The sequence below is a fragment of the Schistocerca serialis genome, chromosome 6 (genome assembly GCF_023864345.2).
Source record: "Schistocerca serialis cubense isolate TAMUIC-IGC-003099 chromosome 6, iqSchSeri2.2, whole genome shotgun sequence".
Lineage (NCBI taxonomy): Eukaryota > Metazoa > Arthropoda > Insecta > Orthoptera > Acrididae > Schistocerca > Schistocerca serialis.
In genome coordinates, this window is record NC_064643.1 from 425,992,092 (window position 1) to 426,018,507 (window position 26,416).

A 26,416-nucleotide genomic window follows, 5' to 3' on the forward strand; every position below is an offset into this window, starting at 1 on the left:
TGCACCTTCCTCCCTCCTCAGATTTTATCTTCCAACTATCCTGGTTCCTTCTGGCACTGCGCTGAATAACTTCTTAATCATTATGTCGTTTGCTATAAGAACGTAACCATTAGAACCTTTAAGTATCAATGTGGCTGTGCTGTCTGGTTCAGTTATAAGTACTGTGTCTGTTCTGAAATGTGTGAAAAAACAAACACAATACATGCAACTGAACAATACAGTGCACGAAAGAACAGACACCACGCATGTAATCGTATACACTCCCGGAAATGGAAAAAAGAACACATTGACACCGGTGTGTCAGACCCACCATACTTGCTCCGGACACTGCGAGAGGGCTGTACAAGCAATGATCACACGCACGGCACAGCGGACACACCAGGAACCGCGGTGTTGGCCGTCGAATGGCGCTAGCTGCGCAGCATTTGTGCACCGCCGCCGTCAGTGTCAGCCAGTTTGCCGTGGCATACGGAGCTCCATCGCAGTCTTTAACACTGATAGCATACCGCGACAGCGTGGACGTGAACCGTATGTGCAGTTGATGGACTTTGAGCGAGGGCGTATAGTGGGCATGCAGGAGGCCGGGTGGACGTACCGCCGAATTGCTCAACACGTGGGGCGTGAGGTCTCCACAGTACATCGATGTTGTCGCCAGTGGTCGGCGGAAGGTGCACGTGCCCGTCGACCTGGGACCAGACCGCAGCGACGCACGGATGCACGCCAAGACCGTAGGATCCTACGCAGTGCCGCAGGGGACCGCACCGCCACTTCCCAGCAAATTAGGGACACTGTTGCTCCTGGGGTATCGGCGAGGATCATTCGCAATCGTCTCCATGAAGCTGGGCTACGGTCCCGCACACCGTTAGGCCGTCTTCCGCTCACGCCCCAACATCGTGCAGCCCGCCTCCAGTGGTGTCGCGACAGGCGTGAATGGAGGGACGAATGGAGACGTGTCGTCTTCAGCGATGAGAGTCGCTTCTGCCTTGGTGCCAATGATGGTCGTATGCGTGTTTGGCGCCGTGCAGGTGAGCGCCACAATCAGGACTGCATACGACCGAGGCACACAGGGCCAACACCCGGCATCATGGTGTGGGGAGCGATCTCCTACACTGGCCGTACACCACTGGTGATCGTCGAGGGGACACTGAATAATGTACGGTACATCCAGACCGTCATCGAACCCATCGTTCTACCATTCCTAGACCGGCAAGGGAACTTGCTGTTCCAACAGGACAATGCACGTCCGCATGTATCCCGTGCCACCCAACGTGCTCTAGAAGGTGTACGTCAACTACCCTGGCCAGCAAGATCTCCGGATCTGTCCCCCATTGAGCATGTTTGGGACTGGATGAAGCGTCGTCTCACGCGGTCTGCACGTCCAGCACGAACGCTGGTCCAACTGAGGCGCCAGGTGGAAATGGCATGGCAAGCCGTTCCACAGGACTACATCCAGCATCTCTACGATCGTCTCCATGGGAGAATAGCAGCCTGCATTGCTGCGAAAGGTGGATATACACTGTACTAGTGCCGACATTGTGCATGCTCTGTTGCCTGTGTCTATGTGCCTGTGGTTCTGTCAGTGTGATCATGTGATGTATCTGACCCCAGGAATGTGTCAATAAAGTTTCCCCTTCCTGGGACAATGAATTCACGGTGTTCTTATTTCAATTTCCAGGAGTGTAGATACGCCTCGACTGGTGTACAACTATTTCAGTGCAGTTACATGCCGTCATTCGTCGCCTTATAGGACTACATTGACGCAGCAAGCAACAAAGAAAATGAAAGGTGTCACAACATCAGTGGTGAGTAATACTTGGGAATTTGAGTCTGGTGGGTAGCCTCTCTCAGTGGCCGATGCACTTAAGGCAACCATTCCAGAGAAGTGGAGCCCAAGATTTGAGTCACAGTCCGGTCACAAATTTTCAAATATAGCTGCTCAGTTATTTCAATGCCTAAAGGAGATATTTCACACATATTTTCCTTTGGTAAAGTCTGGCTCTTTATATAGGTTATATTATTCATTGTTTAATCTCCTCCTCCTGACACCATTTTCTTCCACTGGCCCAATAATTTGTCTCAAGATCTTAGTTTCAAATATTCAGAGTTGCTTTTCATCAAATTTTGTTATTTTCCCTGCTCCAGCACCGTGGAAGCACAAAGCGATTTCTCATTGAGGCTAATGGTATTGTTTAAAAATGAGAAATTAGTGGGCGATTGCAGTCATAGTAACTTGTGGTTTACGGTGACTTCTTTAAGGGGATAGCAGAATGTACTGCACACACTTGTCTTGATGCTACTCAATAAAATAGTCTTGGCGAAGGTATTCCAAGAGGTCATGGAAGGCATGGAATCCCACCATGGGTCCTGCATACCAGGTTAGAGTCGATCAGACACACTTGCGTATGACATGATACGCTGAAACAGCAAGAACTGCCCCCTTGGCACCAGACAGTTACTACATTCCTGGATAGGTAACGGACTGGCACTGTGATAACAGTGACACAGCAGAAAGGCTAATATGCTGGGCTCAGTGGACTGATTACTTCACACCCACGCCATAGACTATGTTGGGGCTATGTGACAGGAATCGATGCATTGGCGAAATGAGAAATCACGAAAATAGTACAAATAGCCCTCATTTTTACATGGATACAAGAAGTGCGGGAGCAATACGCCACAAGGGAAGGTCTACAAGAGTTTCCTAGTCAACATGTCTCTACACGCTGCTACTGTGAGACTCGGCCTCCATTAACTGCAGGCCTGCTGCTGACTTTGATATTGTCTGATATATCAGTTCAAAGTTAGTATACCTGCTTTGCTTGCTGCTAGTCCACTACCATGGAGGGGCACCATTCGGGACCAGGGCGGAGCAGCAGTACTGTAAGGTGTCAGGCAAGTAGCACACCTTACAATGAATTCCTGAAACAATTCTGGTTAACTCGAAATGTCACACGACACAGTTATGTGAAAATGAACGAAGATTATTAATATGCAAATCGAATAAACAAGCCGGCATTTCATGAATACAAACCACTAACACTCGGGTTAGTAATTGTACAAAAGTAATTTCCCAAAACCGAGGTACGCTACGCAGCTCTGAGGAAAGGAGAATTTTACGATGGCAACGCCCATTCAATGTTCACCCGAAACATCAGGACCTCCAGTTGACAGAATGAGGCGCCAGAGGCACTGTACTGGCTACCAGTGAAAGCCGCCCTTGTCCCTGCTTTTAATGACGACACTTTGGAAAGGCTTGCTGCAGGAACATGGGTGGACATGGCAGATAGACGTCCAGGGAAAACCAACTCCATGTAGCCACCTGTGTTAAAACCTTTGCGGATAAAAGCTGTTTGCCTCAGTATTACGTAGCAGAAGTTAAACTCTGCCCTATGAAAGAAAAGACGCCTGTGATAGGCTGCAGAAACTCTAGTGGATCGAGTTATAACAGGTACAAACGCTCGGATTGGCTAAAAAGAGAAAGTGTAGACACCAACTTTGATGTAGGTAAATTTCAGACAGAAAAATTCACTCTACTCCTGCAGCAAATCGTCGAGTGTTTGAGCAAGGCGACTCACGCCACACTGAGACGATTGCGAGAGCAATTATGTGAATACTTATTCGCAGGCTCGTCTTAACTCTTAAGCAATTAAACTGCAAAGTCTTGTAGTACAGAGAATATCACCGAGCACTGACAGTTAACACTTGAGAGTGAGGGCAAAGACGTATGCGCTATTCCAGCCAAATAGCGTGTACCATGCCAATTAACCTACCTAGTGAACAACTAGGTGTCTCAGCGTCACTGAAGACGTAGGAAATACGAAGGTTGGAATTTTAATAGTGGCAACTATTTATTTACAGCTCATACAAAATAGATACGTGTGTCATTGTCTTACTGACCTTCCAAGTAGTGACCAGCATTGTGTATAACCTGTTGCCAGCGATATGGTAATCGTAGGATAGTCTTAGCAGTGCCAGTTGTGTTGACAGTTCGAGTGGAGCAATCTATTGCCGGACGAATTATTAGCAGTTATAGAGCGAATGCCGTAAAGTATTTCCTTCAGTTCAGAAATCGAGTTGAGCTCACGAGGGCTTAAGTCAGGGGAGTGCAGTAGGTGGTATAGCATTTAGCAGCCCCACCAGTCAAACTAATCAGTAACAGCTTGCTCTGTACGCTCTTGAGCATTGTCCTGCAAAATGAAGGTCAAGTCCTGCAGACCGTGTCATCACTTCTGTCTCTAAGCTAGTCGTTGGTTGTGTTCCAAAAACGAACAGCAAACAGACAGAGGTGATGAAACTTTCTGCAGGACCTGACCTTCATTTTGCAGGACCATGCTCCAGCACGTACAGTGGAAGCTGTTACTGATTTGTCTGACTGATGGGGATGCTAAGTGCTAAACCAACTACTGCACTCTCCTGACTTAAGCCATCGTAAGTTCAACTCGAATTCTAAATTGAAGGAAACACTTCATGGCATTTGCTTCAGAACTGCTACAAATTCGTCAGGCAATAGACCGCGCCTCTCGAACTGGCAACACAACTGGCACTCCTAAGAGTATCCTATGACTTCCACATCGCTGGAAACGGGTTATACACAATGCTGGTGACTACTTCGAAGATCAGTAAAACTTTGAAACGCGTATCTATTTTGTACGAGCTGTAAATAAATAGTTTCCACTATTGAAGCTGCATGCCTCGTGCATCAGACTCGTATTTAACAGTCGATAGAGATTTAGAGTACACTCTTAGGATTACATCTTGCACCGACAGCAGCCACTGCAGCCGCCGACAGAAGGTAAATAGGCGTCCTCACGCTACACCAGGAAGTGATATTCAGTTGACACTCAGAACTACGGTCGTCTCCGTCTCCATTCAACCATGATCAGTAGTTAAACATATTCACGATTTTTGGGCTTAATTGAAGGAGAAAAGCGAGATATCCGATCTAACGAAAATTACTGACCAGCCACTGCCGAGTGCTTTATACTCTGAAGTTACTGAAGTGTCTTAATTACGCAATTGTACTTCCAGTGACATTTTCGTACCATATAAGGGCCGCATCCAATTTTCAATATTTTCATTGTGCATTTTTAGCTTAACTGATAAAAAAAGAACCAATTCTATTTTATTTGTTTGCATTTCATCGACCCCAGACCTGGTCATCAACCATCGTACTATTAAAGAGCCTCAGAAAGGAATTTTGCTTCACAGTTGTGAACACCCTGTATCAATATTTTACCATCATGCATATGAAGTCATCCTTACATTAAAAATAAACCTTAGTAACAAAAATCTAAGATTTTAATTTTGGCTAACATAGAGTTATGCCTGAACCTGTACACCAATTTCTGTTAGCGATAACGTTTTCTTTAAAAGGAGTGTAATGGAACCAACATTGAGATGATTGATTATATGACTGTACGTACTGCTGCACTCTTCTGAACTAAGCAAGGTGAATTGGTATCATCCTACCTTGCCGGCTGTGAGGTTCAACACAAATTCGTAAAACACTCACAGAGCGTCCTTGCGCAACGGTGGTAGGAAGATAGATCAGAATCAGTCTCACTCAATTTTCATAATGGCGACCCTGCCGGGATGGTAAACTACCATGGTAAGGTTACTGACAATTAGTAATTAGTAGGCCAGAAGGATATCGTCTTAAAAAATTTTATAGTGAATTTTGTTGTGGTTGTATCAGCCAGAGGTAAATATCAGTGGCCACTGACAAGTCAATAGGGAGAGAGAGATGTGCAATGCACTGACAGACATATACAGTATCTCCATAGTATAGTTGTAACTCCATTGTTAGCTTTAAGTTTTTCTTGCATGTGCACAAATGACTGAGACAGCGTTGATAATTTGAATCTGTCCCAACTGGTAAGTGGCAGTCGTACAGTCTTGTTGCTATGTCAGGGGAACTATGAACGGTAGAGATAACGTGAAGGTGGTAATTTTATGAAGCGAGTAAGGTCGTATGATCGCATGATCATGCGAAGTAGAGAGTATTACTTTAAATTTCGAAGACGGGAATTAGAGAGTTTAGCAGTGGCAGATCAAGACCTTGACCGAATAGAAGTAGACACCCAGCAAGATAACGTATGTGAACGACAGGATAGAATAACAGATGGCACAATACCAAGATGAAAGGATAAGGGGTCTCATCAGGTCAATAATGTACAACAAGGTGCTGAAAGAGGCGATCAACCTATTGCAGAGGTGCTGGAAGATAGGGAACGGCTTGAATATATAGGACCCGTAGTACATGTAATAAGACCTCCCTCACAACCGAGTACAGGCTATACAAGTCGAAGCGTGTAACAACATGGTTCACTGGAGTCGGTTGCGGACAGACATGAGACTGTAAATGCAGAACGAAACGCGTTGGAAGAAGAGGTAGTAACACCGTTAATCTGTCGGAAATTCTCCAGCAATTAACTCGCACCATAACGACACAAAACAGAGAGTAAAAGCAACAGATACGTGAACAGGGGCCAGGATCAGCGAAACAACTGCAACAACAGATACGTGGGAGTCCGCGGGAACAGATATACAAGTGCGTGAGATCAAACAACAGTTAGGTCACATAAAGGAAGAGGAGAAATAATCCCTAATTGTGATCAAAAACTTAACAATACGTCGCACGCAATTAAGAACAGATACTGAAAAGGTCCCCCCCGTGAACCATGGACCTTGCCGTTGGTGGGGAGGCTTCAGTGCCTCAGCGATACAGATAGCCGTATTGTAGGTGCAACCACAACGGAGGGGTATCTGTTGAGAGGCCAGACAAACGCGTTGTTCCTGAAGAGGGGCAGCAGCCTTTTCAGTAGTTGCTGGGGCAACAGCCTGGATGATTGACTGATCTGGCCTTGTAACACTAACCAAAACGGCCTTGCTGTGCTGCTACTGCGAACAGCTGAAAGCAAGGGGAAACTACGGCCGTAATTTTTCCCGAGGTCATGCAGCTATACAGTATGATTAAATGATGATGGCGTACTCTTGGGTAAAATATTCCTGAGGTAAAATAGTCCCCCATTCGGATCTCCAAGCGGGGACTACTCAAGAGGATGTCGTTATCAGGAGAAAGAAAACTGGCGTTCTACGGATCGCAGAGTGGAATGTCAGATCCCTTTATCGGGCAGGTAGGTTAGAAAATTTAAAAAGGCAAACGGATAGTTTAAAGTTTGATATAGTGGGAATTAGTGAAGTTCGGTGGCAGGAGGAACAAGACTTTTGGTCAGGCGAATACAGGATCATAAATACAAAATCAAATAGAGGTAATGCGGGAGTAGGTTTAATAAAGAATAGGAAATTAGGAGTGCGGGTAAGCTACTACAAACAGCATGGTGAACGCATTATTGTGGTCAAGATAGACACGAAGCCCATGCCTACTACAGTAGTACAAGTTTATATGCCAACTAGCTCAGCAGATGACGAAGAAATCGAAGAAATGTATGGTGAAATCAAAGAAATTATTCAAATAGTGAAGGGAGACGAAAATTTAATAGTGTTGGGTGACTGGAATTCGGTAGTAGGAAAAGGGAGAGAAGGAAACGTAGTAGGTGAATATGGATTGGGGCTAAGAAATGAAAGAGGAAGCCGCTTGGTAGAATTTTGCACAGAGCACAACTTAATCACAACTAGCACTTGATTCAAGAATCATAAAAGAAGGTTGTATGGATGGAAGAATCTTGGAGATACTATAAGGTATCAGAAATATTATATAATGGTAAGACAGAGATTTATGAACCAGGTTTTAAATTGTAAGACATTTCCAGGGGCAGATGTGGACTCTGACCACAATCTATTGGTTATGAACTGTAGATTAAAACTGAAGAAACTGCAAAAAGGTTGCAATATAAGGAGATGGGACCTGGATAAACTGAAAGAACCAGAGGTTGTACAGAGTTTCAGGGAGAGCATAAGGGAACAATTGACAGGAATGGGGGAAAGAAATATAGTAGAAGAAGAATGGGTAGCTTTGTGGGATGAAGTAGTGAAGAGAGCAGAGGATCAAGTAGGTAAAAAGACAAGGGCTAGTAGAAATCCTTGGGTAACAGAAGAAATATTGAATTTAATTGATGAAAGGAGGAAATATAAAAATGCAGTAAATGAAGCAGGCAAAAAGGACTACATACGTCTCAAAAATGAGATTGACAGGAAGTGCAAAATGGCTAAGCAGGCATGGCTAGAGGACAAATGTAAGGATGTAGAGACTTATCCCACTAGGGGTAAGATAGATACTGCCTACAGGAAAATTAAAGAGACCTTTGGAGAAAAGAGAACCACTTGTATGAATATCAAAAGCTCAGATGGGAACCCTGTTCTAAGCTAGGAAAGGAAAGCAGAAAGGTGGAAGGAGTATATAGAGGGTCTATACAAGTGCGATGTACTTGAGGACAATATTATGGAAATGGAAGAGGATGTAGATGAAGATGAAATGGGAGATATGATACTGCGTGAAGAGTTTGACAGAGCACTGAAAGATCTGAGTCGAAACAAGGCCCCAGGAGTAGACAACATCCCATTAGAACTACTGACGGCCTTGGGAGAGCCAGTCCTGACGAAACTCTACCATCTGGTGAGCAAGATGTATGAGACAGGCGAAATCCTTCAGACTTCAAGAAGAATATAATAATTCCAATCCCAAAGAAAGCAGGTGTTGACAGATGTGAAAATTACCGAACAATCAGTTTAATAAGTCACAGCTGCAAAATACTAACGCGAATTCTTTACAGACGAATGGAAAAGCTAGTAGAAGCCAACCTCGGGGAAGATCAGTTTGGATTCCGTAGAATTATTGGAACACGTGAGGCAATACTGACCCTACGACTTATCTTAGAAAAAAGATCAAGGAAAGGCAAACCTACGTTTATAGCATTTGTAGACTTAGAGCAAGCGTTTGACAATGTTGACTGGAATACTCTCTTTCAAATTCTGAAGGTGGCAGGGGTAAAATACAGGGAGGGAAAGGGCTATTTATAATTTGTACAGAAACCAGATGGCAGTTATGAGAGTCAAGGGGCATGAAAGGGAAGCAATGGTTGGGAAGGGAGTGAGACAGGGTTGTAGCCTATCCCCAATGTTATTTAATCTTTATATTGAGCAAGCAGTGAAAGAAACTAAAGAAAAATTCGGTGTAGGTATTAAAATCCATGGAGAAGTAATAAAAACTTTGAGGTTTGCTGATGACATCGTAATTCTGTCAGAGACAGCAATGGACTTGGAAGAGCAGTTGAACGGAATGGACAGTATCTTGAAAGGAGGATATAAGATGAACATCAACAAAAGCAAAACGAGGATAATTGAATGTAGTCGAATTAAGTCGGGTGATGCTGAGGGAATTAGATTAGGAAATGATACACTTAAAGTAGTAAAGGAGTTTTGCAGTTTGGGAGCAAAATAACTGATGATAGTCCAAGAAGAGAGGATATAAAATGTAGACTGGCAATTCCAGGGAAAGCGTTTCTGAAGAAGAGAAATTTGTTAACATCGAGTATAGATTTAAATGTCAGGAAGTCGTTTCTGCAAGTATTTGAATGGAGTGTGGCTCTGTATGGAACTGAAACGCAGACGATAAATAGTTCAGACAAGAAGAGAATAGAAGCTTTCGAAATGTGGTGCTACAGAAGAATGCTGAAGATTAGATGGGTAAATAATATAACTAATGAAGAGGTACTGAATAGAATTGGGGAGAAGGGGAGTATGTGGCACAACTTGACAAAAAGAGGGGACCGGTTAGTAGGACATGTCCTGAGGCATCAAGGGTTCACAAATTTAGCATTGGAGGGCAGCGTAGAGGGAAAAAATCGTAGAGGGAGACCAAGAGATGAATACACTAATCAGATTCAGAAGGATGTGGGTTGCAATAAGTACTGGGAGATGAAGAAGCTTGCAGTGGATAGGGTAGCATGGAGAGCTGCATCAAACCAATCTCAGGACTGAAGACCACAACAACAACAACAAGACCAAGGAAATCGAACTCTATGGGAATAATGTGCAGTCAATGGAAGTTGAACATAAATTACTATTGGGCGCATGTTCCAATGTGTACAGTGATGGAAGTTACAGAGATATAATAAGGGCATTTAGATGTTATTATTTGGGAGTTTCCGCGAAGAAAGATAGGCAAATGTAGTTGACCTGAGGGAAGACGAAGTTAGATGTGTTGGAGAGGGTGTAGATGAGAGAAAGTTAGTGGACAAGGCTTATCCGACAGGAGGTTCGAATTCACAGGTGAAGCTCTTGGAACGACTCACGTACGATTCAGTAGAGGATGTGTTAAAACAGGGAGATGTGAAAGAACACAACCAGTTATGAAGGCAATGGTAGCAAAAGACCCAATTAATGTAGTCACAGGCAGCGGAAGTGATAACTGCTATTTCTTAGTGCTTATTTAACCAGTGCAATCATAATGAAGAATTACTGATACTGAAAACGGAGAAGACTGAAGTGAAGGGCCCCATCAAAAATCAGACTGCTGATGTCAATAAACAAAACAAGGTTAACTCTTTCATTCCAAGGGCCAAAGATCGAAGCCAATTTTCTTATTATACTGAAATTAATGGTCGACATGATAAAAGGTGCGGATATTTCTGAATCAAAGAAACGCTGTGATAAACATAAGAAAACGTAGCGTCGCTTCTGGGAGCACTACGCTTCTCTTTGAGCCAGGGCTGTACAGTGTCAAGCAGAGGTGGAGGAGCAAGAGCCTTCCAGACCTAAGGAACGATGTTCCACCCCTAAAAACAGAATGATATAGACCGAATGAACCAAGCAGAGAGCGAGACAGGCAAAAGTTTAGGACTTCTTCATGTAAGCCGTACTAAAAGGTATGATGAATAATCACTTATTGGCATTAGTATACAGTATCAAAGAAGACGTCAAGTGTGTTTCAGATAGGACATGATCAGAAGTCTGAGAAAAGGAAGAGACATAGGAATGAGAAATACCTTAAACTTTTACATGTAGCAATTAACATTAAAGTGTAGAGTTTTCAAAGGTGAAGCGAATGGATAACCACCTTAACAACACACATCACGACACCACACACAACAAATATAAAGAATCTTATTAGATTAAGTTTTCAGGGAAAAAAAGAAATTGAACCTGATAGAGAATTTAGAACCGCAGTGAAGAGATACGACGCCAAACCATGTAAAGAATTTTGAATAGGCGTAAAATATGGCTTTAGTCATAAGGTAGATTACAGGAAAAGATTATTGTACTCAAACCTCCTGCAAGAAACAATCGTCAACTGCGCGCCACGATGCAGTGAACGACATCTGAAAATGTATATGGGATGTGAATGGACGAGATAAACGATTTTCTACGATGCAGAGGTGCCAGCAAGGCCACGAGAAGGATGGCGACTTGTCATCAAGACAACCCCTGTACTTAACTGCGATAGCAACCTTGCCGCGATAAAAAAAAAAATTACAAGGAGGGAAGATCGGTTTTGGGTCAAGGCCTTGCAAAAATTCTCTTTCCACCGATACTCAAGCCAGAAGGACTCCAGGGAACGATAGGTGTAAAATCGGAGCAGGAGAGAGCGCGGAGAAAAATAAAAATGTCCTGCCGAAACCTCGTCATGGCTGAGGCATAATTAGACAGGTAATTACGTGTAAAATCGCGCTGTCGCCACCAGACTGTGATATTGTATTAAACTACAGAGCTAAAGGAAATTCCATCAATGCTGAACTACATGTCTGAATAACCAAGTAAAATACTAGCAAATGAGAAACTTAATGCAAGAATTAATCAATAATTTCCACATTCTGCCCAGACAGGGGACAAGATTCAAGTAAGAAGAAAGGAAGATGCTTGGATGAATAGAAGAGTCCTAAGACTGATGTTTAAGGGAGAAGATGGGGGAAAATATTTCAAGACATACCTTTCCAAATACCCATCTTCTTGTAAACCAGTTGCCTGAGAAATGCTACAAAAGAATCTTCAGCAGTTGCTTAAGAAGACATATACATATTTTAAAGACTAAAACTTCCACATTATTATGAGGCCCAAACCAAACTATGGCAACATTCTGTTGCAAAATTCGATGAAGAATGAAGCTGTTCACCCAAAGGCTTGCATCTTGCATAAGTCCTTCAAATTTGTGGAAAGACATTCGTCGTTAATCACACGCAAGAACATTTGTAGACATTGTGTGAAAATAGTGGTCGAAATCAGATAAACGTCAGTGTCACACAGTGTAACGACTGCAAAAAGCACAAAAATTAACATAGGACTTCGATGTCTTAATATCGATTTGATGCAATTTACATCCCTCTACACATATTTGTAAGTGTCTGAATAACAACTGTATAACAGTCTTCCCATAATCTTTGTTCCATGAGTCATGCAGGAGAAAACTCATGGTATAGAAATGTTTTAGTTAGAATAATATTTTCAAAAGGAAACCTATATATGTGTATTGGTTAAGCAGCAACTTTGTAGAGTCACTTACTGTATTATTCAAGCTTAATTATTAATGCAAATTACTTAAAACCTATATTGTCTACTAAAATAATACTTTTTCTAGAATAATATTTGTGTATGACCATTGTTTGTGACTATAATATCATTGAATTTTGCATACATCATTAATAGAAAGTTTTAAAGTCTTGACATGAGTAGGATTTCCTGAAGAATTATTTTTGTGCCTATATTAGTTTTTAGAATCATCTTTTTTCTTTTGTAAAAGAACCAACAGAATGTAAACACTATTTTTGTATCATGTATAAAGTCATTTAACTTTTTGAGCTGATTTAAATTGTAAGTGGTTGAGGAAATAGCATAAAAAGATCGATGTGTGAGTCTCCTCATCTTCCATATAAAATCCAAAATACACACAACACATTTACATAAAAAAGAAAAAGAAATTGATATCAGTATTAATAACAAAATCATTGTCTTTACTTAAGGAATTCAATTAACTCACTAAGAAAGTTAACCTTGTTAAAAATTAAAGTATACAAAGGAATAGAATTAAACAGAATGTGCACTAGACCAAGTGACTGACCAGTATTCAGTGCTTAATAAAAATATTTTTTTGTTTCACTCAAACATGCTCTAACCCCAGTAAAAAAAATTACCGTGGAAGGGTGGTGATATGTAAGGTGTCACACAAATAACACACCTTACACTGAATTCCTGAAACAATTCCAGTTAAATCGACATGTCATGTGGAATAGTTACATGAATTTTTATGAAGTTTATTGGTATGAAATGAATAAAGAAACCAAAATTTCGCACATATAAACCACTAACACTCACAGTAGTAATTGCATGCAAGTAGTTTCCGAAATCCAATGTATGAGATGCAGTTCTTTGAAAAGGAGAATTTTACAGTGGCAATGCCCATCCCATGTTCTCCCGAAACCTTCACAGCAAGACATCCACAAGACACATTGAGGTTCCACAGTCACTGCACAGGCCGCCGGTAAAAGCTGCCCTTCTCCCTGCTTTTAACAATGACACTTCGGGAAGCCTTTCTGCAGGAATACTGCTGGAGATGACAGATAAACAGCCAAGGAAGCCCAACTCAAAGCACAGGTGGCGGTAACACACCAATTACAGAAACCCTAACAAACAACCCTTTGTTGTAAAAGAAGTAAGACAATCAGTCATCCTGACAGTGATGGTAGCTACTGACGACAAAATTTACACTTGTGATAATTTGATCAACAGGAATGTCATGTGAATAACAATATTTATTATGAAACAGAGATTGAAGTAAGAATCTGGTAAGATATGCAACAAAAACATCAAAGAAAGAACTGAAAAATAATTAATAACGGAGGTTAAAGATTAGATGGTAAATTGGCCAAGAATAACATTTACATTTTACCAGAGATGTAGCCGCATCGAAAAGAGAGTTGGATGTGACTACAATGTAGCTCGAAAATGGGAATGTTAGCTTCAGTTACTATCTTGTCGCTCTGTAGTACTATTGCGATAGTAGCATGCATGTAAGAGCTACAAGATTGTTTTAAGATAATCCGAAGTTTGAAAGTTTTGCGATATAGACTGAAGCGTTATTCAGAAGTCATACTAAAGCAAAGTCATCTTTACTGTTAGCAAGATAACGGGTTACGGAGATTCGCGACGAAGTTAAACTGTGTGAAATTTGTGATGGGGCTTAGCGTTCGTGATACTGAATAAGCACGAACATTCAAGGACATTGAAAAAGAAAGATTGCCGACAGAGAAAGAATTACTAGTCTCGAGTAGGTAACAAACAAATGCAAACACGAAGAACGTAAAATTGCGCCGAGTTGTCATAAGTTGTCGTCCATGACAGGATTACTGAAGCAAACCACGCGAGGAATTTGTGTTTTTCTACTAGTTACAGGGTGGCGTTGTCGGGAGAGACGGACGCCGTTCCACGTCATATCGACTGGGACAACCATCACTGCCAAGTCGTGTCAACTCTAAGGAGACACATACGCTACATTATTTGGCACCTACAACGCGTAGCTCGACGACGCCAAACGACACAAAGTGCGAAGTTCGAGGCCACACTGAGTGACTACGAGACATCTGCAGACGGAGAACAGGAACAGACTAGTACGTCGGTCGAGACAGGGATATCGACTGTCGGCAGTAACGTGAGCGAAGCTGCAACAACACGCAAGCAGAATACAATCAGTAATCACTACTCAAAATAAGTGATTATTCATGTACGGTGGATTTCATAACTTTACCCGATTGGTAATAGTGAGAATTTCATTGTCATGGTGTCAAGTAAATAGTAAGTTTAGAATTATGCAACAATTGTGTTTATACACTCCTGGAAATGGAAAAAAGAACACATTGACACCGGTGTGTCAGACCCACCATACTTGCTCCGGACACTGCGAGAGGGCTGTACAAGCAATGATCACACGCACGGCACAGCGGACACACCAGGAACCGCGGTGTTGGCCGTCGAATGGGGCTAGCTGCACAGCATTTGTGCACCGCCGCCGTCAGTGTCAGCCAGTTTGCCGTGGCATACGGAGCTCCATCGCAGTCTTTAACACTGGTAGCATGCCGCGACAGCGTGGACGTGAACCGTATGTGCAGTTGACTGACTTTGAGCGAGGGCGTATAGTGGGCATGCGGGAGGCCGGGTGGACGTACCGCCGAATTGCTCAACACGTGGGGCGTGAGGTCTCCACAGTACATCGATGTTGTCGCCAGTGGTCGGCGGAAGGTGCACGTGCCCGTCGACCGGGGACCAGACCGCAGCGACGCACGGATGCACGCCAAGACTGTAGGATCCTACGCAGTGCCGTAGGGGACCGCACCACCACTTCCCAGCAAATTAGGGACACTCTTGCTCCTGGGGTATCGGCGAGGACCATTCGCAACCGTCTCCATGAAGCTGGGCTACGGTCCCGCACACCGTTAGGCCGTCTTCCGCTCACGCCCCAACATCGTGCAGCCCGCCTCCAGTGGTGTCGCGACAGGCGTGAATGGAGGGACGAATGGAGACGTGTCGTCTTCAGCGATGAGAGTCGCTTCTGCCTTGGTGCCAATGATGGTCGTATGCGTGTTTGGCGCCGTGCAGGTGAGCGCCATAATCAGGACTGCATACGACCGAGGCACACAGGGCCAACACCTGGCATCATGGTGTGGGGAGCGATCTCCTACACTGGCCGTACACCACTGGTGATCGTCGAGGGGACACTGAATAGTGCACGGTACATCCAAACCGTCATCGAACCCATCGTTCTACCATTCCTAGACCGGCAAGGGAACTTGCTGTTCCAACAGGACAATGCACGTCCGCATGTATCCCGTGCCACCCAACGTGCTCTAGAAGGTGTAAGTCAACTACCCTGGCCAGCAAGATCTCCGGATCTGTCCCCCATTGAGCATGTTTGGGACTGGATGAAGCGTCGTCTCACGCGGTCTGCACGTCCAGCACGAACGCTGGTCCAACTGAGGCGCCAGGTGGAAATGGCATGGCAAGCCGTTCCACAGGACTACACCCAGCATCTCTACGATCGTCTCCATGGGAGAATAGCAGCCTGCATTGCTGCGAAAGGTGGATATACACTGTACTAGTGCCGACATTGTGCATGCTCTGTTGCCTGTGTCTATGTGCCTGTCGTTCTGTCAGTGTGATCATGTGATGTATCTGACCCCAGGAATGTGTCAATAAAGTTTCCCCTTCCTGGGACAATGAATTCACGGTGTTCTTATTTCAATTTCCAGGAGTGTAGTTAGCGTGAGTGCTAGTTAAAGGTAGTTAACAAAATTTACGTCATGTCAAGAATCAATAGAGCGATTGTCAATGTGGGAATAGAATCTTTTGCTGAATCAGACGAAATTAACATCCCTATTGTATCTGGCTCTGGGTTAAAAAGTAAGGAAATGGAATCTGAGGGTAATAATTCTGATCCTATGGAGCCAGCAGTCAATGAATACATGACAAGTGTTACACCAACAGGATAAGTAAATGTATATGTCCTTAGTGCTATTGACAGTTGGCAATACTCTCTCAGGATTTAAAGATTGGCTACAGCGCGCATACCCAAGCTCTGGAATCTAAGATGTTGTTGTCGCCCTTCGCAGCACACGGATTAATTAGTGGCAGTTTTGAAGCCAGTGTAGGAGTCCGCCTGCTGTGGTGCGCACGTGTGTTGGGCGAGGGGTCGTCGCCGAGCTGCCGTACTGCTGTGTCCGCCAGCAGCGACACAGTTTTTGGTATGGAGTTGATATTTTTTTATAATTTGCAGCGCGCTTATTAATGTAAAGAAAAGGGTTTGTGTATCTGCTTAGCAGCAGTTGAGTAGATTAAGTGTTGATTTTAGTGATTGATTTCTTTTGTAATTGTCAAGGAATTGTTTCACTATGTATTTAATTGAGCAGTATTTCAGTCTGTCTCAAGAGTTTGATTAATTTGTAATATTGCTTTAATGCTACATACGAAGCGATTATTCAAAGAGCTTCTAGCGTTTTGTTAATTACATGAGAAAGAATCGCTTTCAGAATATAGTTTTTGAAAAAAAGGAATTACTTGTTTGGGTTATCATTTATCGAGTTTAGATTTGACCAAACCCTTTCTCTTCAATTGTAGTAAGCACCAGAATCTGCAGCAACAACAGGAGCCGACATACAGAACATGCATTGCACTCAGCATGAATAATAGTTTTTTTTATGTTTTTGTTATATGATGGAATGCAGCAGACCAATAAAAAAATAGACTTTTGGCGATCTCTGTAATAGCAAAGTTAACAAGAGTACAAGCACGAGATTTTCAGTAGAAAACACGAGATAAGAAGATAGAGCTCGCGGCTTTCACCTGTTGACACGCCTGCCAGGAGATTTTTTTTTTTTTTTTTTGGATGAGTCGTAGTTAGATATTGTAGTGCAACGACGTATAGATTTGTTTAAATGATTTTCATTTGACATACGACAATGTGTAGACTTCGTCACCTACGTCAGTTAGAACCCACTTCAAAATTATTTATATTCTTTTTAAATTGTCTCAGAATGGTTCTTGAACGAAACTGTAAAACATCATTTGAGTCGTTTGCACTGAATTACGTCACTCGGGCCAATTGGTTTGCGTAAACTTTTTCTATTTTAGATGTCATTTGTTTCTCCGCAGAAATTATGTTGATACAAGTTATCTGATTTAATCGATAATAGAACCACATTGAATAAACTTTTTGAGATTCAAAGTCGCGATGAACGCTGACAAAATTCAATAATCTTGTCAAATATATTATTAATTCATTCACATAATTCTTCATAAATAAATCCTCGGAACACGTATTTCAACTTTAGTAGCATCCACTAGTTTATTATCTTCCTACATACAGACGTGATCCCTGAGCCTTGACGAGACAAACATTTTCAATAAGATTAAACTTCCTATGATATCATTGTAGTACAAAACATTAAAAATTCTCGATTATTTGGTTTTTAGAAGCACGACGCAACAACTCGGTTTCAGGATCTTCTGTTGCACTTTGGCTGTCGACCCGCGACGTATAGCGGCCAGCAATTTTCTCTCCGGTCCCGGCAACGAAGATGCTGTCTCCGTTCGTTGCGCCGCCGTCTCCGTACATGAAACATAAAAAAAATACAAAAACTTTAGACACTTCACAACCATTACAAATATTACAAAAATACATAATCAAAACTAAATTAAACTTATATTCACCTGCAAACTGGGCTGACACTGGTGGACGTGTGACGCTTCAATTTCGCGTCCCACTACATACCCCACCCACAAGCGCAGTTTTTCAGGTTCTAACCGAAAATAAAACTTTTTTTATATACAATATTTAACTGTTAATACATTTTCCTCACATTTTACGTACTCTAGAGTCCTTGCTCTTAGATAGATTTAATCCTTTTACTACGATATTGCTGTGACTATTTGTCATTTACTCTTAAATGTGCTATTATGGTAATTCATAACCGAATATATGGAGATTACTCCTTTTCATTTAATAGTTGCTAGTAAATACTAATTTAGTACGTTCTTTAACGTTGTTACATTAGGACAGAGCGTTCAAATTGTCATAGATTAGTTTCAGTTTTGTTCATTTACTAGAGTTATTCTTTCCAAAAATGTATATTACTAATAAGTTTCTCACAATAACTAATATTACTATTCACTTTACGTCATTCTATTCCCTAGTGCCCTATTTATGCCTGAGATCATGAAAAATCAAGCAAACTTTCTTTAGAATCTCGGCACGGCATTCTTTACCTTCAGACACTCTGTTGGGCAACGGCAATTTATTTAGGGGAAACAAGCGAGAGAGCCCCGTTTGGTGTGTTCTATATTAAAACTATTACAAATCTCTATTAAAGGTACTCTGCTATGTTCTCGTGAGCCATATAGCTCTGGACGCCCATGGTCCCTAAAATTATTAACCATCCCCTTTGGTTCCTACTATCCGAGTAAATATAAAAATATACAAAATTCCTTCTGACCTAATAACAAAATTTCTTCCATATAAATCCCCTTTTAGTTACCTTTCTCTTTTTGAAGTACCGGTAGATTATTGTAGAACACTTGCTTAAGCTTCCTGTCATTTCTTTAAAATAACACGTAACAATCATGAAAAACTTCACATGAATGAACTATGAACGCTCTTCCGTATGTAACATATACTAAATATTAACTTATTTAGGAATGAAGGGTTTCATTTGATCAACACTATATAATCCTTTAATTACACCTGATGAAGGTTCCATAAGAAGTTACGCTTTGGGATGTACAATCTTATGTACAACATATGGACCTTCAAAGATAAAGAAGAATTTTCTACATTCCATATTGATCTTCGAACTTTTAGGATGAGATCTTACTAATACACGATCTCCTTTTCTCGTTCGGATGGATAATTCGTAGAATAACATTTTTCTTTCCTTTACATAATACGGTAACCTAATAATTAGGACTCGTATTAGGTGACTTTCAATAATTGGTTCTTCAATTAATTTAGGACGGTTTAAATGCCATTCGAAATAATTCCTATAACCTCTCCACCGTTTAGAATATGGAGGAGGGTCTAACAACTCTAAAGTTAAGTGTTGTTGATTTCCTCTTGACCAATAATTTTGTTTAAACTGCTTAACTAAATCATCCCAGTCCCTAAATTCAGTTCTATGAAGTACTGCCCATTACGCAGCTTCTGCTTCTAAATGTCCTATTACAAATTGAATCCGTTTTTCATTACTCCATTTAGGAGATAAGGATGTTTCAGAAGCTTTTATAAAGATTATAGGGTGTAGTTCGCCTCCTGGTTTGAATACAGGAAATCGTCTTGCTACATTTGAATTTGTCGTTATATCATCCCAACATTCTGCGAGAGACATAGTTGGATTTTGTTTAGATTGCAGAGACGGAGTTGCATCGGATTGGCTTGCCGTGATTTCTTTATTCGTATTGTTGTCATCCGAGCTAGCAAACTCGATGCGACTGTTGTCTCTGATTACGTTATTGCTTCTACTACTTGAAATGTTTTCATTATTATCGAATTCCGATAACCGTTAAGTAATTTCCTGTATTCTCATTTCTGTATTGGATACGCGGTTAGCTAATATCGATTCTTCACTGTGTTCACGATGTGAACGCTCTGTACCTTCGTCAATGTTATTATCTTTGGCAGTCTCAAGGTTACTGCATATTTCAGTAACTAAAAATTTCATGTTTTCTATTTCAGTATGATCTTTTTCTACTTGATGAGTTAATGTCTCTAATTCTACATTATCTATTGAAGAAATCTCTACAGGTTTGGTAGAGACCTCTTTAATAGATTCTAATAATTCTCTACGAACAGTTTCTGTTTGAATAGAAAATTCATCTCGTAACTTATCGCTATTTTTCTGTATTTCATTTACAACTAAGATATTGACATTATCTAGTCTCTCGGTTAAGTCAATAATATCATTTCGCATGCGAGCTTTTTCCTCACGTGATTCCTGGATATGTTCTTCTAACCTTTTACAATTACCAGCAATCTTATTACTAAGTCCTACTAGTTTTTCCTGCATTTCAACTTTAGAAGCCTCTATTTTATCACTTAATTATCGACTGGTTTCCTTAAGATGTTCCTGTAACCGGTCTGTCGACTTTGTTAGCTCCCCTTTAAGTTCTTCTTTTAATCTAGCCGTAGATTCGTCGTTAGACTGTTTTAATCTAGTCATACATTCTTCGTTAGACTGTTTTAATTCCTGTTTTAGTTCCTCTTTTAATCTAGCAGCCGATTCTTCGTTAGACTGTTTTAATCTAGCAGTAGATTCTTCGTTAGACTGTTTTAATTCAGCTAGAAAATCCCCGTTAGATTGTTTTAATTTAGCGATCGCCCTAAAAAGGGATCTCATGCTCCTATCGGACATGGATCGCTCTTCGTCTGACATTTCACTTCCCGATATTATTGTAAGATATTAACGAGTTACACACGCAGACTTGTAATCAACAATCCTATAAAAGCACACTCCCTACATACAACACTCCACTTCCAACTTAAAACAGACTCACCGGACTCTAATATTGTAGTTTGTAGTTCTCGATGATCAGTGTGCTGCTATGAGATGCAGATGTAACAGCCGACGATGCAGCCGCTGAGATGCTGCGACCCCGCTTCCGCAACCGGCAGGACGCTGAGTCGAACACCGGAGACGTCACTGGCCGCTACCACGCCCGCCCCACCGTTGACAGGCGAAGCCCTCAGCAACACCTCTAATACCAGCCGGAGGAACGCCCCCCCCAGCTGACGTACTGGGCTGCTTGGCTGCGCTCCGTCACTTGCCCACACCCGCGAAGTCGCCGCTGGCTGGTAAAGGCTCCACGAAGACTCGCGTTGACTTCCGAAGGACTCTTGATGTTTTAATTGTCTCGTACCTGTGTGCCTTAGATGCACACAAGTCCTGTTTCCAAGGTCGCCACGGTGTAGTGTAACGACGTAAGTTTCTTATAAATGATTTTCTTTCGACATATGACCATGTGCAGACTTCGTCACCTACGTCAGTTAAAACACACTTCAAAATTGTTTAAACTCTTTTTAAATTGTCTCAGAATGGTTCTTGAACGAAACTGTAAAACATCATTTGTGTCGTATGCACAGAATTACGTCACTCAGTCCAATTGGTTTGCGTAAAACTTTTTCAATTTTAGATGTCGTTTGTTTCTCCTCAGAAATTATATTGATACACGTTATCTGATTTAATCGATATTAGAACCACATTGAATAAACTTTTTGAGATTCAAAGTCGCGATGAACGCTATCAAAATTCAATAATCTTGTCAAATATATTATTAATTCATTCACATAATTCTTTATAAATAAATCCTCAGAACACGTATTTCAACTTTAGTAGCATCCACTAGTTTATTATCTTCCTACATACAGACGTGAACCTGAGCCTTGACGAGACAAACATTTTCAATAAGATTAAACTTCCTATGATATCATTGTTGTACAAAACATTAAAAATTCTCGATTATTTGGTTTTTAGAAGCAAGACGCAACAACTCGGTTTCAGGATCTTCTGTTGCACTTTGGCTGTCGACCCGCGACGTATAGTGGCCAGCAATTTTCTCTCCGGTCCCGGCAACGAATATGCTGTCTCCGTTCGTTGCGCCGCCCTCTCCATACATGAAACATAAAAAAAATACAAAAACTTTAGACACTTCACAACCATTACAAATATTACAAAAATACATAAACAAAACTAAATTAAACTTATATTCACCTACAAACTGGGCTGACACTGGTGGATGTGTGACGCTTCAATTTCGTGTCCCACTACAATATGCTTCTACTTTCTACCGCCAACTGCAAGCTTACGCAACAGTAATTAGTAGTGGAGGCACAGCATTTTGATCGCTTGCGCACTGCTTTGTATTAACACTAAATTTTATTTCAGCAATTTTGGCTTTGAATTTGTTGGTGCATTGTCTAATAGTGGTATTTTTTGGATAGCAGTGTATTTTAGTGACATGTCTTCGTTCGTATTGGGACAATGATGACGCGAGCACAAAAGAAAATCGAAAATAATGCAGATGCTACTACAAACGCGAACGTAGATACGGTTGCGAACATGAATGTAGGCGCGGTTTCAAACGCACTTTCCAAAAAATCGGAACAGAAAGTAGAAAATTCTTTGGAGAATATAGAGATCCGGGAATTTTCGAACAATCTACATCTACATCTAAATGACTACTCTGCAATTCACATTTAAGTGCTTGGCAGAGGGTTCGTCGAACCACGATCATACTATCTCTCCACCATTACACTCCCCAACAGCGCGCGGGAAAAACGAACCCCTAAACCTTTCTGTTCTAGCTCTGATTTCTCTTATTTTATGTTGATGTTCATTTCTACCTACGTAGGTTGGGCTCAACAAAATATTTTCGCAGTCGGAAGAGAAAGTTGGTGACTGAAATTTCGCAAGTAGATCTCGCCGCGGCGAAAAACGTCTTTGCTTTAATGACTTCCATCCCAATTCGCGTATCATATCTGCCACACTCTCTCCCCTACTACGTGATAATACAAAACGAGCTGCCCTTTTTTGCACCCTTTTGATGTCCTCCGTCAATCTCACCTGGAAAGGATCCCACACCGCGCAGCAATATTCTAACAGAGGACGAACGAGTGTAGTGTAAGCTGTCTCTTTAGTGGACTTGTTGCATCTTGTAAGTGTCCTGCCAATGAAACGCAACCTTTGGCTCGCCTTCCCCACAATATTATCTACGTGGTCTTTCCAACTGAAATTGTTCGTAATTTTAACACCCAGGTACTTAGTTGATTTGACAGCATTGAGAATTGTACTATTTATCGAGTAATCGAATTCCAACGGATTTCTTTTGGAACTCATGTGGATCACCTCACACTTTTCGTTATTTAACGTCAACTGCCACCTGCCACACCACACAGCAATCTTTTCTATATCGCTTTGCAACTGATACTGGTCTTCGGATGACCTTACTAGACGGTAAATTACAGCATCATCTGCGAACAACCTAAGAGAACTGCTCAGATTGTCACCCAGGTCATTTACATAGATCAGGAACAGCAGAGGTCCCAGGACACTTCCCTGGGGAACACCTGATATCACTTCAGTTTTACTCGATGATTTGCCTCTATTACTACAAACTGCGACCTTCCTGACAGGAAATCACGAATCCAGTCGCACAACTGATACGATACCCCATAGGCCCGCAGCTTGATTAGAAGTCGCTTGTGAGGAACGGTGTCAAAAGCTTTCCGGATATCTAGAAATACGGAATCAACTTGAGATCCCCTGTCGATAACGGCCATTACTTCGTGCGAATAAAGAGCTAGCTGCGTTGCACAACAACGATGTTTTCTGAAACCATGCTGATTACGTATCAATAGATCGTTCCCTTCGAGGTGATTCATAATGTTTGAATACAGTATATACTCCAAAACCCTACTGCAAACCGACGTCAATGATATAGGTCTGCAGTTAGATAGATTACTCCTACTACCCTTCTTAAACACTGGTGCGATCTGCGCAATTTTCCAATCTGTAGGTACAGCTCTATCGGTGAGCGAGCGGTTGTATATGAGTGCGAAGTAGGGAGGTATTGTATCAGCGTAAACTGAAAGGAACCTAATCGGTGTACAATCTGGACCTGAAGACTTGTCCGTATCAAGCGATTTGAGTTGCTTCGCAACCCCTAAGGTATCTACTTCTAAGAAACTCATGCTAGCAGCTGTTCGTGTATCAAATTCTGGAATATTCCATTCATCTTCCCTGGTGAAGGAATTTCGGAAAACTGCGTTCAATAACTCCGCTTTAGCGGCACAGTCGTCGGTTAACAGTACCATCGGCACTGCGCAGCGAAGGTATTGACTGCGTCTTGCCGCTTGTGTACTTTACATACGACCAGAATTTCTTCGGATTTTCTACCAAATTTCGAGACAATGTTTCGTTGTGGAACCTATTAAAGGCATCTCGCATTGAAGTCCGTGCCAAATTTCGCGCGTCTGTAAATTTTAGCCAATCTTCGGGATTTCGCGTTCTTCTGAACTTCGCATGCTTTTTTCGTTGCCTCTGCAACAGCGTTCGGACCTGTTTTGTGTACCATGGGGGATCAGTTCCATCTCTTGCCAATTTATGAGGTATGAATCTCTCAATTGCTGTTGCTACTATATCTTTGAATTTGAGCCACATCTCGTCTACATTTGCGGAGTCAGTTCGGAAGGAATGGAGATCGTCTCTTAGGAAGGCGTCTAGTGACACTTTATCCGCTTTTTCAAATAAAATTATTTTGCGTTATTTTCTGGTGGATTTGGAAGAAACGATATTGCGCCTAGCTACAACGACCTGGTGATCACTAATCCCTGTATCAGTCATGATGCTCTGCATCAGCTCTGGATTGTTTGTGGCTTAGAGGTCAAGTGTGTTTTCGCAACCATTTACAATTCGCGTGGCTTCGTGGACTAACTGCTCGAAATAATTTTCGGAGAAAGCATTTAGGACAATCTCGGGAAGATGTTTTCTGCCTACCACCGGTTTTGAAGAAGTATTTTTGCCAACATATCGAGGGAAGGTTGAAGTCCCCACCAACTATAACCGTATGAGTGGGGTATTTATTTGTTACGAGACTCAAATTTTCTCTGAACTGTTCCGCAACTATATCATCGGAATCTGGGGGTCGGTAGAAGGAGCCAATTATTAACTTAGTTCGGCTGTTAAGTATAACCTCCACCCATACCAATTCGCGCGGAGTATCTACTTCGACTTCACTACAAGATAAACCACTACTGACAGACACAAACACTCCACCACCAATTCTGCCTAATCTATCCTTCCTGAACACCGTCTGAGACTTCGTAAAAATTTCTGCAGAACTTATTTCAGGCTTTAGCCAGCTTTCTCCACCTACAACGATTTCAGCTTCTGTGCTTTCTATTAGCGCTTGAAGCTCAGGGACTTTCCCAGCACAACTACAACAATTTACAACAACAATTCCGACTGTTCCTTGATTCAAGCACGTCCTGTATTTGCCATGCACCCTTTGAGATTGCAGCTCACCCCGTACTTTCCCGAGGCCTTCTAACCTAAAAAACCGCCCAGTCCACGCCACACAGCCTCCGCTACCCGTATAGCCGCCAGCTGAGTGTAGTGAACTCCTGACCTATTCAGCGGAGCCCGAAACCCCACCACCCTATGGCGCAAGTCAAGGAATCTGCAGCCAACACGGTTGCAAAACCGTCTGAGCCTCTGATTCAGACCCTCCACCCGGCTCTGCACCAAACACTGGTGCGACCTGCGCAATTTTCCAATCTGTAGGTACAGATCTATCGGTGAGCGAGCGGTTGTATATGAGTGCTAAGTAGGGAGCTATTGTATCAGCGTAATCTGCATTTGCCAACAATGCGTGATGAACAAATGTGTGCTACACGCAATTTAGAACATGACAATACAGTTCCAGCATTGCTTCCGCTTCAAAAGTGCAGAGTAATTTTGTTTTCCCCACTTTCGGTGGAAATTCAGGTCGGGTTGCCACTCCGATAGAGCGGAGTAATTTTGCCTTTCCTTCTGTTAGTGGAAATGCCGGTACTGCCTGTGCTTTAACAGAGAAGAGTAATGTTGTACTCCCTGCCCCCAGTAATGATGTTTTACAATTATTACTGAGTAAACTCACTGAATTTAATGACAGACAGGAGAGTAAACTCACTGAATTTAATGACAGACAGGAGAGTAAACTCACTGAATTTAATGACAGACAGGAGAGTAAACTCACTGAATTTAACAACAATAATGCAAAGAATTTCAAATCGCTTCAGAACGAAATTAACGAGACTCTCACATTGTTTCAGGGTGAGGTGAATGACAATTTAAATAGCAAATTTGAAGAAATGACCAGTCAGTTGAAAAGTCAGGTACGTGAAGAATTCAAATCAGATATTAATAATCGTGTATCCCGACTTGATCAC